We start from the raw sequence: 14,042 nt of genomic DNA, 5'->3' as shown, positions 1-14,042 counted from the left end.
TTTTTGCAACCTCATGGACATGCCCACCAGGCTTCTCTCTCCATGGGATTTCCCAGGCAAGAATACTGGAGTGAGTTGCCATTTCCTTCTCCAGGTGATCTTCCCAACTCACATTCCTGCATTGCCAGGTGGATTCTTTAATTAGAGAAATGCAAATCAATGAGCTATCACCCCACACTGGTCAGAATGGCCAACATTAAAAAGTCTCCGATACCAAATGCTGAAAAGGGTGTGGAGAAAAAGGAACCCTCCTGCATGGTTGGTGGGAATATAAATTGGTGCAGCCACTATGGAAAACATTATGGAGGTTTCCTAAACTAAAAGAGTTATCATATGATCCCCCAATCCCATTCCTGGGCATATATTTGAAAAAAGAAACTCCATTTTGAAAAGATACATGCACCCTGATGTTCATAGCAGCAGTATGTACAATAGCCAAGGCACAGAAGTAAACTAAATGCCCATCGACAGATGAATGGATAAAAATGATGTGGTATATATACACAATGAAGTATTACTTAGTCATAAAAATTTGGTAGGGTAAATAGTAGAATTTCCTTCTGTTTCAAATTTCAGAATTTCCTTCTATTTTAAGGCTGAATAATATTTCATTGTACGTATATACCACATTTTCTTTATGCAATCATCTGTCAACAGACATTTGGGTTGTTTCCTCACTTGGCTATTGTGAATAGTGCTGCAATGAAGATGGAAGGGCTAATATCTCTTCAAGATCCTGATTTCAATTCTTTGGATATATATTGAGAAGTGGGATTGCTGAATAATAAAGAAGTTCTATTTTTAACTTTTTTTGAGCAACTTTCCTGCTGCTTCCCATGGAGCCTATACCATTTTGCATCCCCACTAACAGTGTGCAGGAATCCTACTTCTACACATCCGTGCCAACACTTGTCTTTATGTTTTTTTTTTTTTTTTAAAGCCATTCTAACAAGTATGAGGTGATACCTCATTGTGGCTTTTATTTGAATTTCCCCGATGATGAGTGATGAAGAGCATTTTTTTCATATACTTGTTGGTCATTTGTGTACCTTCTTTGAAGATGTATCTATTTAAGGCTTCCTTCCCTTTTAAAAGATTGGGTTATTAGGTTTGTTTGTTGAGTTGTATGAGTTATTTATATACTTTGGAGATTAACACCTCATCAGATATATCGTTTACAAATATTTTCTCTCATTCCACACGTTGCGTTTTCCCGCTGTTAATAGTTTCTTTTGCTATGCAGAAGCTTTTTAGTTTGATGTAGTCTCACTTGTTTGTTTTGTTTTTGTTCCATGGGCTTTTGGTGTCTGTCATATCCATGAAATCATTACCAATACCAATGGCATAAAGGTTTTCCCCTTGTGTTCTTCTAGGACTATTACATTTTCAGATTTCTTATCTTTAACTCCTTTAGAGTTGATTTTTATAGATGGTGTAAAATACAGATCCAATTTCATTCTGTAATATGTGGATATCCCCTTTTCCCAATACCAAATAGTTGGAGAGACTCTTCTTTCCCTATTGTGTATTCTTGGCACTCTTGTTGAAATTGGTTGATCATACAAGCACAGATTTATTTGTGGGCTCTCTATTCTATTCTATTTGGTTTGTATGTCTGTTATGCCAGTACCACACTTTTTAAAAATCGCAGTATTGTTGATTGTGCCGTATTGTTTTGATTACTGTATCTTTATAAAATGTCTTGAAATCAAAGTGTGATACCTTCTAGTTTTGTTCTTTTTAGAATTGATTTGGATATTTGTGATTCTTTGTGGTTTCCAATGAATTGTAGAATTGTTAAAAAAATCTTTAGAATTTTGATAGAGATTGTGTTGAATCTGTCTATTGCTTTGGATGGAATGAATATTTTAACAATATTAAGTCTTCCAATTGATGAAAATGGGAAGTTTTTCCATTTGTTTATTTCTAAATTTCTGTCATCGGTATTTTAATTTTCAGTATATAAATATTTCACCTCAGTTTATCCCTAAGTATTTTCTTTGTTTTAGTGCTACTGTGAATGGCATCGTTTTCCCAATTTCCTTTTCAGATAATTCACTGTTAGTGTACAGAAATGCAACTGATTTTTGTATGTTGACTTTTGTATCCTGCAAATTTACTGATTTCATTGATTATAATTATTTTCAATGGAATCTTGGTGTTTTCTATATACAAGACCACATTGTCTATAAACAGGGATGATTTTACTTCTTTGTTTCCAATTTGGATGCTTTTTCTTTCTTGTCTAATTACTCTGGGTGGAACTTCCAGTACCACGTTAAATAGAAATGGTGAGTGGACACCCTTGACTTGTTCTGACTGTTAGAGGAAACTTGCAGTTACACACCATGGAATGTTAGCTGTGTGCTTTTCATTTACAGCCTTTATAATGTTGAGATATTTACCTTTCGTTCCTGATTTATTGAGAGTTTTTATTGTGAATGAATGTTAAATTTGATCACATCAGGTTTTTTTGCATCTATTGAGACGATCATGCCATTTAAAATTTTTTAATTGAAGTATAATTTACAATGTTGTCTTTCAAATAAGGTTATAGCAAAGTGATTCTGTTATATATGACATATATACATATATATATATATATATATACTTTTCCAGATTCTTTTCCATTTTAAGTTATTACAAGATATTGAATTCCCTCTGCTATACAGTAGGCCCTTCTGGTTTACCTGCTTTATTATAGTAGAATATGTATGTTAATCTTAAACTCCTAATTTATCTACCCCTCATCCACTTGGGTAGCCATAAGCTTGTTTTCTATGTTTATGAGTCCATTTCTATTTTGTAAGTTGATTTGTACTATTTTTTAGATTTCACAATAAGTGATATCATATATTTGTCTTTCTCTCTTACTTAATATGGTAATCTGTAGGTTTATTCATGTTGCTGTAAATAGCATTATTTCATACTTTTTTTATGGTTGGTTGTATTGTGTGTGTGTATATATATATATATCACATCTTTATTCACTCATCTGTCAATGGACATTTAGGTTGCTTCTAGTCGGACACGACTGAGCGACTTAACTTTCACTTTTCACTTTCATGCATTGGAGAAGGAAATGGCAACCCACTCCAGTGTTCTTGCCTGGAGAATCCCAGGGACAGGGAAGCATGGTGGGCTACCGTCTATGGGGTCGCACAGAGTCAGACACGACTGAAGTGACTTAGCAGTAGCAGTATGTCTTTATTATTGCAAATAGTCCTGCTATGAACATTGGGCTGCATGTATCTTTTTAAACTATAGTTTTGTATATATGCCCAAGAGTGGGATTGTTGCACTATATGAAAAACTCTTTTAGTTTTTTAAGGTGCCTCCATACTGTTTACCATAGTGGCTGCATCACTTTACATTCCTACCAACAGTATAGGAGGTTTCCTTTTTCTTCACACCCTGTCCAGCATTTGTTGTTTGTAGACTTTTAAATGATTGCTGTTCGGAGGTGAAACCTCATTGTAGTATTGATTTCATTTCTCTAGTCATGTTTGTTTGTTTTGATATTAAAGCTGTGTGAGTAGTTTGTATATTTTGAACATTAATCACTTGGTGTGTTTTGTTTGCAATTGTTTGCATTGTTTGCAATTATTTTCACCCACTCTGTGCATTGTCTTTTCATTTTATTTATGATTTCTTTTGCTGTGCCAAAGCTTTTGAGCTTAGTGAAGCCCCATTTGTTTATTTTTTTAATATCCATTATTCTAGGAACAGATCCCAAAGAAGTACTGCTACAATTTATGTCAAAAGGTTTTCTGCCTGTTTTCTTCTAGGAGTTTTATAGTATCCCATCTTATTTTTAGGTCTTTAATCCATTTTGAGGTTGTTTGTGTGTATGTGTGTGGTGTTAGAGAATGTTTTTATTTCCTTCTTTACATTTAGCTGTTCAGTTTTCTCCACACCACTTATTAAAGAAACTGTCTTTTCTCCACTGTATATTCTTAACTCCTTGTCATAGATTAATTGACCATGAGTGGGTGAGTTTATTTCTGGGTTTTCCATCCTATTCCATTGATCTATTTGTGTGCTTTGGTGCCAGTACCATACTGTTTTGATTACTCTATTTGTAACGTGATCCAAAGTCAGGGAGCATGATTGCTGCAGCTTCAATCATCTTTCTCAAGATTGTTTTACTTGTTCATGGTTTTTTTGTGTGTTTCAATGCAGATATTAAAAATGTTGTGCTACTTCTGTGAAAAATGCCATTGGTAATCTGATAGGGATTGCACTGAATCTGTAGATTGTTTTGGGTAGTGTGGTCATTTTAACAATATTGATTCTTCCACTCCAAGTATGTGGTACATCATTCCATCTATTTGTGTCATCTTCCATTTCTTTCACCAGTGTCTTGCAATTTTTGGAGTATAGGTCTTTTGCCATCTTGGGTATATTCATTGCTAGGTATTTTATTCCTTTTGATGATGGTAAATGGGATTGTTCCTTAAATTTATCTTTCTGATCTTTCATTGTTAGTGTATAGAAATACAACAGATTTCTGTATTCTCATTTTATATCCAACAACTTGGCCAAATTAATCAATGAGCTCTAGTAGTTTTCTGGTAACATCTTTAGGATTTTCTATGTAGAGAATCATGTCATCAACAATGATGGTTTTACTTCTTTCCAATTTGAATTTCTTCTTTTTCTTCTCTGATTGCCATGACTAGGACTGCCAAAACTATGTTGAATAGAAGTGGCCAAAGTAGACATCCCTGTCCTCTTCCTGATCTTAGAGGAAATGCTTTCAGCTTTCCACTGTTGAGTGTGATGTTAGCTTTTATTTACTGTATATCATCTTTATTATGTTGAGGTATGTTCCTTCTATGTTCACTCTCTGAAGAATTTTTAGCAAAAATGGATGTTGAATTTTATCAAAAGATTTTTCTATATCTTCTGTGATGATCATAAGGCTTTTTTGCTCTTCAGTTTGTTGATGTGATACATCACACTGACTGACTTGAAAATATTGAAAAATTCTTGCATCTCTGGGATAAATTCCACTTGATCATAGTCAGTGATCCTTTTAATTTATTGTTGGAGTAGATTTACTACTGTTTTGTTCTGAATTTTTGCATCTATATTCATGAATGATATTGGACTGTAATTTTCTTTGTGTGTGTGTGTGTGTGATATCTTTGGTTTTGTATCAGGGTGATGCTGGCCTCAGAGAATGAGTTCAGAAGTGTTTTTTCCTCTGCAATTTTTGGAATAGTTTTAGTAGGATAGGTATTAGCTCTTAATTGTTTGGTAGAATTCACCAGTGAAGACATCTGTTCCTGGATTTTTGCTTGTTGGAAGTTTTTAAATTACTGGCTCGTTTTCTGCACTGGAAATTGGTCTGTTCATTTTCTCTATTTCTTCCTTGTTCAGTCTTGGGAGAGTGTACATTTCTAAGAATATGTCCATTTCTTCTAAGTTGTCCATTTTGTTGGCATATAGCTACTTGTAGTCTCTTATGATCCTTTTTATTTCTGTGGTGTCAGTTGTAGCTTCTCTTTTTTCATTTCTAATTGTATTGACTTGGGCCCTCTTCCTTTTTTATTTTTGATGAGTCCGGCTAAAGGTGTATCAATTTTGTTTATCTTTTCAAAGGACCAGTTTTTAGTTTTATTGATATTTTCTATTATTTTCTTTGTCTCTATTTATTTTATTTCTGCTCTGATCTTTATAATTGTAGTGGTTTTGTCGCTAAGTCATGTCTGGCACTTGTGACCCCATGGACTGTAGCCTGATGTGGGGCTTAGAACGTTCACTTCTGTTGTATAAATATTTTCAGTTTGTGATTTGCCCATCTGGCAGGTATGGGATTTGATTTTATTGCTATTGCAACCCTCCTACCATATCATTGTGGCTTCTTTGTCTTTGTCTTTGCATGGTAGGATATCTTTTTTGGTAGGTTCTGAAATTGTTTACCTCAGATTGGGACTCAAACCCAGCCAAAATCCTGTTTGGGACTCAAACCCACATAACCAGGACTTGAACCTGGCCAAAACCCTACTTAGGACTTGAACCCACGTGGCTTGGACTCAAAACCCAGTTTGGAACTCAAACTCACATGGCCAGGACTCAAACCCAACCAAAACCCACTTTATGATTCTAAACCCACATGGTTGGGACTCAAACCCAGCCAAAACCCAGTTTGGGCCTCTAACCCACGTGGCTGGGACATGAACCAAGCTAAAACCTACAGTACCTGGTTTCAGGATGGAATTAAGCTCAGGCTCTTGATGTCTCATCGTAGAAAGAATTCAGTGAGAGACAAAGTGATAGGTAAGAAGTAGATGTATTCAGATTCAGAGAGAAACACACTCCATAGACAGAGTGTGTGCCATCCCGGTGGGTGAGTTCAGGGACCTTGAAAATGCAGTGTGGTTAGCTTTCCCTCGTGGCTCAGACGGTAAAGCATCTGTCTACAATGCGGGAGACCCAGGTTCAGTCCCTGGGTTGGGAAGATCCCCTGGAGAAGGAAATGGCAATCCACTCCAGTACTATTGCCTGGAAAATCCCATGGACAGAGGGGCCTGGTAGGCTACAGTCCATGGGGTTGCAAAGAGTTGGACACGACTGAGCGACTTCACTCTCACTCTAGCTTTTATGGGTTGGGTAATTCATAGGCTAATGAATGGGAAGATTATTTCAACTATTTTGGGGAAAGGGTAGAGATTTCCAGGAGTTGGGTCACCAAACACTTTTTGGTCTTTTGATGGTACCTAGAATCCCAGGGATGGGGGAGCCTGGTGGGCTGCCATCTGTGGGGTCGCACAGAGTCAGACACGACTGAAGTGACTTAGCAGCAGTAGCAGCAGGGACTGTCATGGCGCCTCTGGGTGTGTCTTTTAGCTTACTGACTGAGGATCAAGGTCTAGTCGAAGTTGACTTGTTTGCCATCTTGGACCCATTTGATTCGAAGCGGTTTATGTTGTATCCTTAGACTATGTCATTCTTTAAAGAGTTGTGCCCTTCCCCCTTCTCTCCTGTTTCAGTTCTAGTATTTTTTTGGGTCCATGGTTGTTCAGCAGTTAGTTGTGATTTTGTTGTTTTCATGAGAAGAGGTGGCTGTCCTTATACTCCTCCGTCTTGTCTCCACTCTCTCCATTTTGAATTTGTTTTTATAGATCTCTCTTTCCCTTTTCTTCCTTTATCCTCTTCTCTTGAGATTTGGTGACTCTCTTTAGTGTTATATCTGGATTCTTTTTTCTTTTTAGTTTATTATAGATCTTTGTTTTATGGTTACTCTGACACTTTTGTATAGGAGTCACCATTTATTTGTGCTTGGTTTCAGTTGCTTATCTCTCTCTTTTTCGGCTGTGCTGGGTCTTTGTTGCTTTGAGCAGGCTTTCTCTAGTTGTGGTGAGCAGGGGCTGCTCTACATTGCAGTGCACAGGCTCCTTATTGCGGTGGCTTCTCGTTGCAGAACACGGCTCTAGGGCACGTGGGCTTCAGTCATTGCAGCACACAGGCTTAGTGGTTGCAGCTCATGGGCCCTCGAGCATGAGAGTTTTAGCAGTTATAGCACATGGACTCTGTAGTTGCTGCTCACAGGCTCTAGAGCTTAGGCTCAGTAGTTATGGGCACACAAGCTTAGTTGCTCCGTAGCATGTGGAATCTTCCCAGATCAAAGATCAAACCAGTGTCTCCTGTACTGGAAGGAGGATTCTTATCCACTGTGCCACCAGGGAAGCCCTTCAGTTGCTTATCTCTTAATTTCAAATATATTTTAGATAACGCTGCATTTATATTTCCCCCCACCATTACTGTTTTTGATACTATGTTTTACATCTAATTGTTTTATATGTCTCTTAACTGCTTATTGTGACTACAAATGATTTTACTACTTTTTGTCTTTTAACTCCCTACTCACTGTGCCTGGATGATTTCCCACCTTTACTGTATGTTTGCCTTTACCGATGAGCTTTTCCATTTTGTTATTTTCTTGTTTCCAGTTGTGGTTTTTCCTTTTCCACCTAAAGAAGTTATCTTAGCCTTTGTTGTAAAGCTGGTTTGGTGGTCCTGAAATCTTTTAGCTTTTACTTGTCTGTAAAGCTTTTGATTTCTCCATAAAATCTAAATGAGCGCCTTCTGGGTAGAGTATTCTTGGTTGTAGGTTTTTCTCTTTCATCATTTTAAGTATATCATGCCATTCCCTTCTGATCTGCAGAGTTTCTGCTGAAAACTCAGCTGATGGACTTATGGGAATTCCTTTGTAGGGTATTTGTTGCCTTCCCCTTGTTGCATTTAATATTCTCTTTATTAAAAAAAATTTATTGGCGTATACTTGACTTACAATGTTGGCTTTCAGGTTTACAGCAAAGTGAATCAGATTATATGTATATGTAATATATGTAGCCTCTAATTCTTTTTCAGATTCTCTTCCCATATCAGTTCTTACAGAATATCGAGGAAAGTTCCCTATTCTGTAGTGTGTATATGTTAATCCCAAACTCCTAATTTATCACTTCACCTCATGTTTCTCCTTTGGGAACTGTAAGTTTGATTTTGAGATCTTTGAGTCAGTTTCTGGTTTGTAAATAAGTTCATCTGTATCATTTGTATTAGTTTCTACATACAAGTGATATCATATGATATTTGTCTTTCTCAGACTTACTTCATTTACTGTGATAAACTCCATGTCCATCCATGTTGCTGCAAATGGCTTTATTTTGTTCTTTTTAATGACTGAGTGGTATTCCATATCTTCTCTATTCATTCATCTGTTGATGGACATTTAGGTTGCTTCCACGTCTTGGCTATTGTAAATGGTGCTCCAATGAACACTGGATCTTGTGTGTCTTTTCTAATTAGAGTTTTCATCTTTTCTGGACATATGGCCAGGAGTGGGATTGTTGGATCACATGGTAACTCTATTTTTAGTTTTTTGAGTAACCTCCATACTGTTCTCCATAGTACAATAGTTGTATTAATTTATTATTCCCACCAGCAATGTAGGAGGGTTTCTTTTGCTCCACAACTTTTAACTTTTGTCATTTTGATTACAATGTGTTGTAGTGTATTCCTGTATAGGACTGTCTGTGCTTCCTGGACTTGGATGACTATTTTCCTTCCCCAGGTTAGGGAAGTTTTCAGCTATTATCTCTTCAGATATTTTCTCAGGCCCATTCTCTCTCTCTCTTCTCCTTTTGGGATCCCTCTAATGCAATACTCAATTGTATTAGCATACACAATGTCTCAGTAGTTTCTTAAATTCACCTCATTTATTTTCATTCTTTCATCCTGTTTTTTTTTTTTTTCCTGTTTGGCAGTGTGATGTCTACTGCTGTATCTTCCAGCTCATGATCCTTTCTTCTGCCTCATTTATTCCACTATTCTTTCTAGTGTATTTTTCTTTTCAGTTATTGTATTCTTTGTATGGTTTTTCTTTATATTTTCTATTTCTTTGATAAAAAGTTCTCATTTCTAACTCTGTCACCTATTTTCCTCCTTTATTCTTTGATCATCTTTACAATTATTACCCTAAATTCTTTCTTGGGTAGATTGCCTATCTCCACATCACTTAGTTGTTTCTCTGGGGTTTTATCTTGTTTCTTCATCTGAGACATAGTCCTCTGTCACCTCATTTTGTTTAAATTGCTATTTGTCTTTTTATGTATGTGGTAGATTGGTTATGTTTCTCAACTGAGGAGCAGTGGCCCTCAGTAGGAGCTATCCCATGCATCCCAGCAGTGTACTCCCCACTTGTGACCCGAGGGTTAGGGGCCAGCTGGTCCCAGGGTGGTGTCTGGCCTGTATTTGCAGACTTGATCTGTAGGCTGAGGCACTGCTCTTCTTTTTCAATTGTTCAGTCATGTACAACTCTTTGCAATGCATGGACAGCAGCACACAAGTATTCCCTGTCCTTCACTATCTCAGTGGACATGAGTTTGCTCAAACTCATGTCCACTGAATCAGTAATACCATCCAAACATCTCATTCTCTGTCTCCCCCTTCTCCTCTTGCCCTTAATCTTTCCCAGCATCAGGGTCTTTACCAATGAGTTGGCTCTTTGCATCAGGTGGCCAAAATATTGGAACTTCAGAATCAGTCCTTCCAGTGAATATTCAGGGTTGATTTCCTTTGGGACTGACTAGTTTGATCTTCTTGCAGTCCAGGGGATTTTCAAGAGTCTCTCCAGCAACACAGTTCAAAAGCATCAATTCTTCAGTCCTCAGCTTTCTTTATGGTCAGACTGTCAATAGGTACATGACTACTGCAAAAACTGTAGCTTTCACTATACGGACCTTTGTCAGCACAGTGATGTCTGCTTTTTAATATGTTGTCTAAGTTGGTCATAGCTTTTCTTGAAACCAGCAAGTGTCTGTTAATTTCATGGCTACGGTCACCATCTGCAGTGATTTTGGAGCCCCCCAAAATAAAGTCTGTCATTGTTTCCATTGTTCCCCCATCTATTTTCCATGAAGTCATGGGACTAGATGCCATGATCTTAGCTTTCGGAACGCTGAGTTTTAAGCCAAGCTTTTCACTATCCTCTTAGAAGCGAAAAGCAAAGGAGAAAAGGAAAGATATAAGCATCTGAATGCAGAGTTCCAAAGAATAGCAAGAAGAGATAAGAAAGCCTTCCTCAGCGACCAATGCAAAGAAATAGAGGAAAACAACAGAATGGGAAAGACTAGAGATGTCTTCAAGAAAATTAGAGATACCAAGGGAACATTTCATGCAAAGATGGGCTTGATAAAGGACAGAAATGGTATGACCTAACAGAAGCAGAAGATATTAAGAAGAGGTGGCAAGAATACACAGAACTGTACAAAAAAAGATCTTCATGACCCAGATAATCACGATGGTGTGATCACTCACCTAGAGCCAGGTATCCTGGAATGTGAAGTCAAGTGGGCCTTAGAAAGCATCACTAAGAACAAAGCTAGTGGAGGCGATGGAATTCCAGTTAAGCTATTTCAAATCCTGAAAGATGATGCTGTGAAAGTGCTACACTCAATATGCCAGCAAATTTGGAAAACTCAGCAGTGGCCAGAGGACTGGAAAAGGTCAGTTTTCATTCCAATCCCAAAGAAAGGCAATGCCAAAGAATGCTCAAACTACCGCACGATTGCACTCATCTCACACGCTAGTAAAGTAATGCTCAAAATTCTCCAAGCCAGGCTTCAGCAATACGTGAACCATAAACTTCCAGATGTTCAAGATGGTTTTAGAAAAGGCAGAGGAACAAGAGATCACATTGCCAACATCTGCTGGATCATGGAAAAAGCAAGAGAGTTCCAGAAAAACATCCATTTCTGCTTTATTGACTATGCCAAAGCCTTTGACTGTGTGCATCACAATAAACTGTGGAAAATTCTGAAAGAGATAGGAATACCAGAGCACCTGACCTGCCTCTAGAGAAACCTGTATGCAGGTCAGGAAGCAACAGTTAGAACTAGACATGGAACAACAGACTGGTTCCAAATAGGAAAAGGAGTATGTCAAGGCTGTATGTTGTCACCCTGCTTATTTAACTTATATGCAAAGTACATCATGAGAAAAGCTGGGCTGGAAGAAGCACAAGCTGGAATCAAGATTGCTGGGAGAAATATCAATAACCTCAGATATGCAGATGACACCACCCTTATGGCAGAAAGTGAAGAGGAGCTAAAAGCCTCTTGAGGAAAGTGAAAGAGGAGAGTGAAAAAGTTGGCTTAAAGGTCAACATTCAGAAAACGAAGATCATGGCATCTGGTCCCATCACTTCATGACAAATAGATGGGGTAACAGTGGAAACAGTGTCAGACTTTATTTTGGGGGGCTCCAAAATCACTGCAGATGGTGATTGCAGCCATGAAATTAAAAGACGCTTACTCCTTGGAAGGAAAGTTATGACCAACCTAGATAGCATATTCAAAAGCAGAGACATTACTTTGCCAACAAAGGTCTGTCTAGTCAAGGCTATGGTTTTTCCTGTGGTCATGTATGGATGTGAGAGTTGGACTGTGCTGAGCCCCGAAGAATTGATGCCTTTGAACTGTGGTGTTGGAGAAGACTCTTGAGAGTCCCTTGGACTGCAAGGAGATCCAACCAGTCCATTCTGAAGGAGATCAGCCCTGGGATTTCTTTGGAAGGAATGATGCTAAAGCTGAAACTCCAGTACTTTGGCCACCTCATGCGAAAAGTTGACTCATTGGAAAAGACTCTGATGCTGGGAGGGATTGGGGTAAGGAGGAGAAGGGGACGACAGAGGATGAGATGCTGGATGGCATCACTGACTCGATGGACGTGAGTCTGAGTGAACTCCGGGAGTTGGTGATGGACAGGGAGGCCTGGCGTGCTGCAACTCATGGGGTCGCAAAGAGTCAGACACGACTGAGTGACTGAACTGAACTTTCAACTTCACCAAGAGGCTCTTACTTTCTCTTTGCTTTCTGCAATTAGGATGGTGTCATCTGCATATCTGAGGTTATTGATATTTCTCCCAGTAATCTTGATTCCAGCTTGTGCTTCATCTAGCCTGGCATTTTGCATGATATACTCTGCATATAAGTTAAATAAGCAAGGTGACCATATACACCCTTGACGTACTCCTTTTCCTATTTGGAACCAGTCTGTTCTTCCATCTTCAGTTCTAACTGTTGCTTCTTGACCTGCATACAGGTTTTGTTGGAAGCAGGTCAGGTGGTCTGGTATTCCCATCTCTTGAAGAATTTTCCACAGTTTGTTGTGATCCACACAGTCAAAGGGTTTAGTATAGTCAATCAAAGTAGAAGTAGATGTTGTTCTGGAATTCTCTTGCTTTTTTGATGATCCAATGGATGTTGGCAATTCGATCTCTGGTTCCTCTGTCTTTTCTAAAACAAGCTTGTACATCTGGGAGTTCTCAGTTCACAAACTGTTTTAGCCTAGCTTGGAGGATTTTGAGCATGACTTTGCTAGCATGTGAAATGCGTGGAATTGTGCGGTAGTTTGAACATTCTTTGACATTTCCCTTCTTTGGCACTGAAATGAAAACTAACCTTTTCCAGTCCTGTGGCTACTGCTGAATTTTCCAAATTTGCTGGCATATTGAGTGTAGCACTTTAACAGCATCATCTTTTAGGATTTGAAATAGCTCAACTGGAATTCCATCATCATCTCCTAGCTTTGTTCATAGTGACGCTTCCTAAGGCCCACTTGACGTCACATTCCAGGATGTCTGGCTCTAGGTGAGTGATCATACCATTATGATTATCCACGTTATTAAGATCTTTTTTGTATAGTTCTTCTGTGTATTCTTGCCACTTCTTCTTAATATCTTCTGCTTCTGTTAGGTCCATACAGTTTCTGTCTTTATTGTGCCCATCTTTGCATGAAATGTTCCCTTGATAGCACTAATTTTCTTGAAGAGATCTCTAGTCTTTTCCATTCTATTGTTTTCCTCTATTTCTTTGCACTGATCACTGAGGAAGGCTTTCTTATCTCTCCTTGCAACTCTCTCCTTATCTCTCTTTGGAACTCTGCATTCAAATGGGTTTATCTTTCCTTTTGTCATTTGCCTTTTGCTTCTCTTCTTTTTTTTTTTTATTTTATTTTGTTTTTAAACGTTACATAATTGTATTAGTTTTGCCAAATATCAAAATGAATCCGCCACAGGTATACATGTGTTCTCAGCTTTTGTAAGCCCTCCTTGGACAACCATTTTGCCTTTTTGCATTTGACTGTCTGGTGATGTCCATGTGTAGAGTTGTCTCTTGTGTTGTTGGAAGAGGGTGTTTGCTATGACCAACTCATTGTCTTGGCAAAACTGTTAGCCTTTGCCCCGCTTCATTTTGTACTTCAGGGCTAAACTTGCCTGTCATTCCATGTATCTCTTGACTTCTACTTTTGCATTTCAGTTCCCTATGATGAAAAGGGTATCTTTTGGAGTGTTAGTTCTAGAGGTCTTGCAGGTCTTCACAGATATTCAACTTCAGCTTCTTCAGCATTAGTGGTTGGGGCATAGACTTGGATTACTGTCATGTTGAATGGTTTGCCTTGGAAATGAAGAGAGACCATTCTGTCGTTTTTGATATTGCACCTATGTACTCTATTTCGGACTCTTTTGTTGC

General features: G+C 38.2%; 1 long non-coding RNA gene across 1 annotated transcript in view; it reads left to right on the top strand.

Moving 5' to 3' along the window:
• LOC129621571 (uncharacterized) overlaps positions 1-14,042 on the top strand; it is a 34,983-nt gene that overhangs the window by 4,041 nt on the left and 16,900 nt on the right. The gene's annotated exons all lie outside the window — the stretch shown is intronic.

This window comes from Bubalus kerabau, chromosome 10 (assembly GCF_029407905.1).
Source record: "Bubalus kerabau isolate K-KA32 ecotype Philippines breed swamp buffalo chromosome 10, PCC_UOA_SB_1v2, whole genome shotgun sequence".
Taxonomy (NCBI): Eukaryota; Metazoa; Chordata; class Mammalia; order Artiodactyla; family Bovidae; genus Bubalus; species Bubalus kerabau.
Note: the sequence above shows the minus strand (reverse complement) of the source record. Positions and strands in the feature narration are given on the sequence as shown.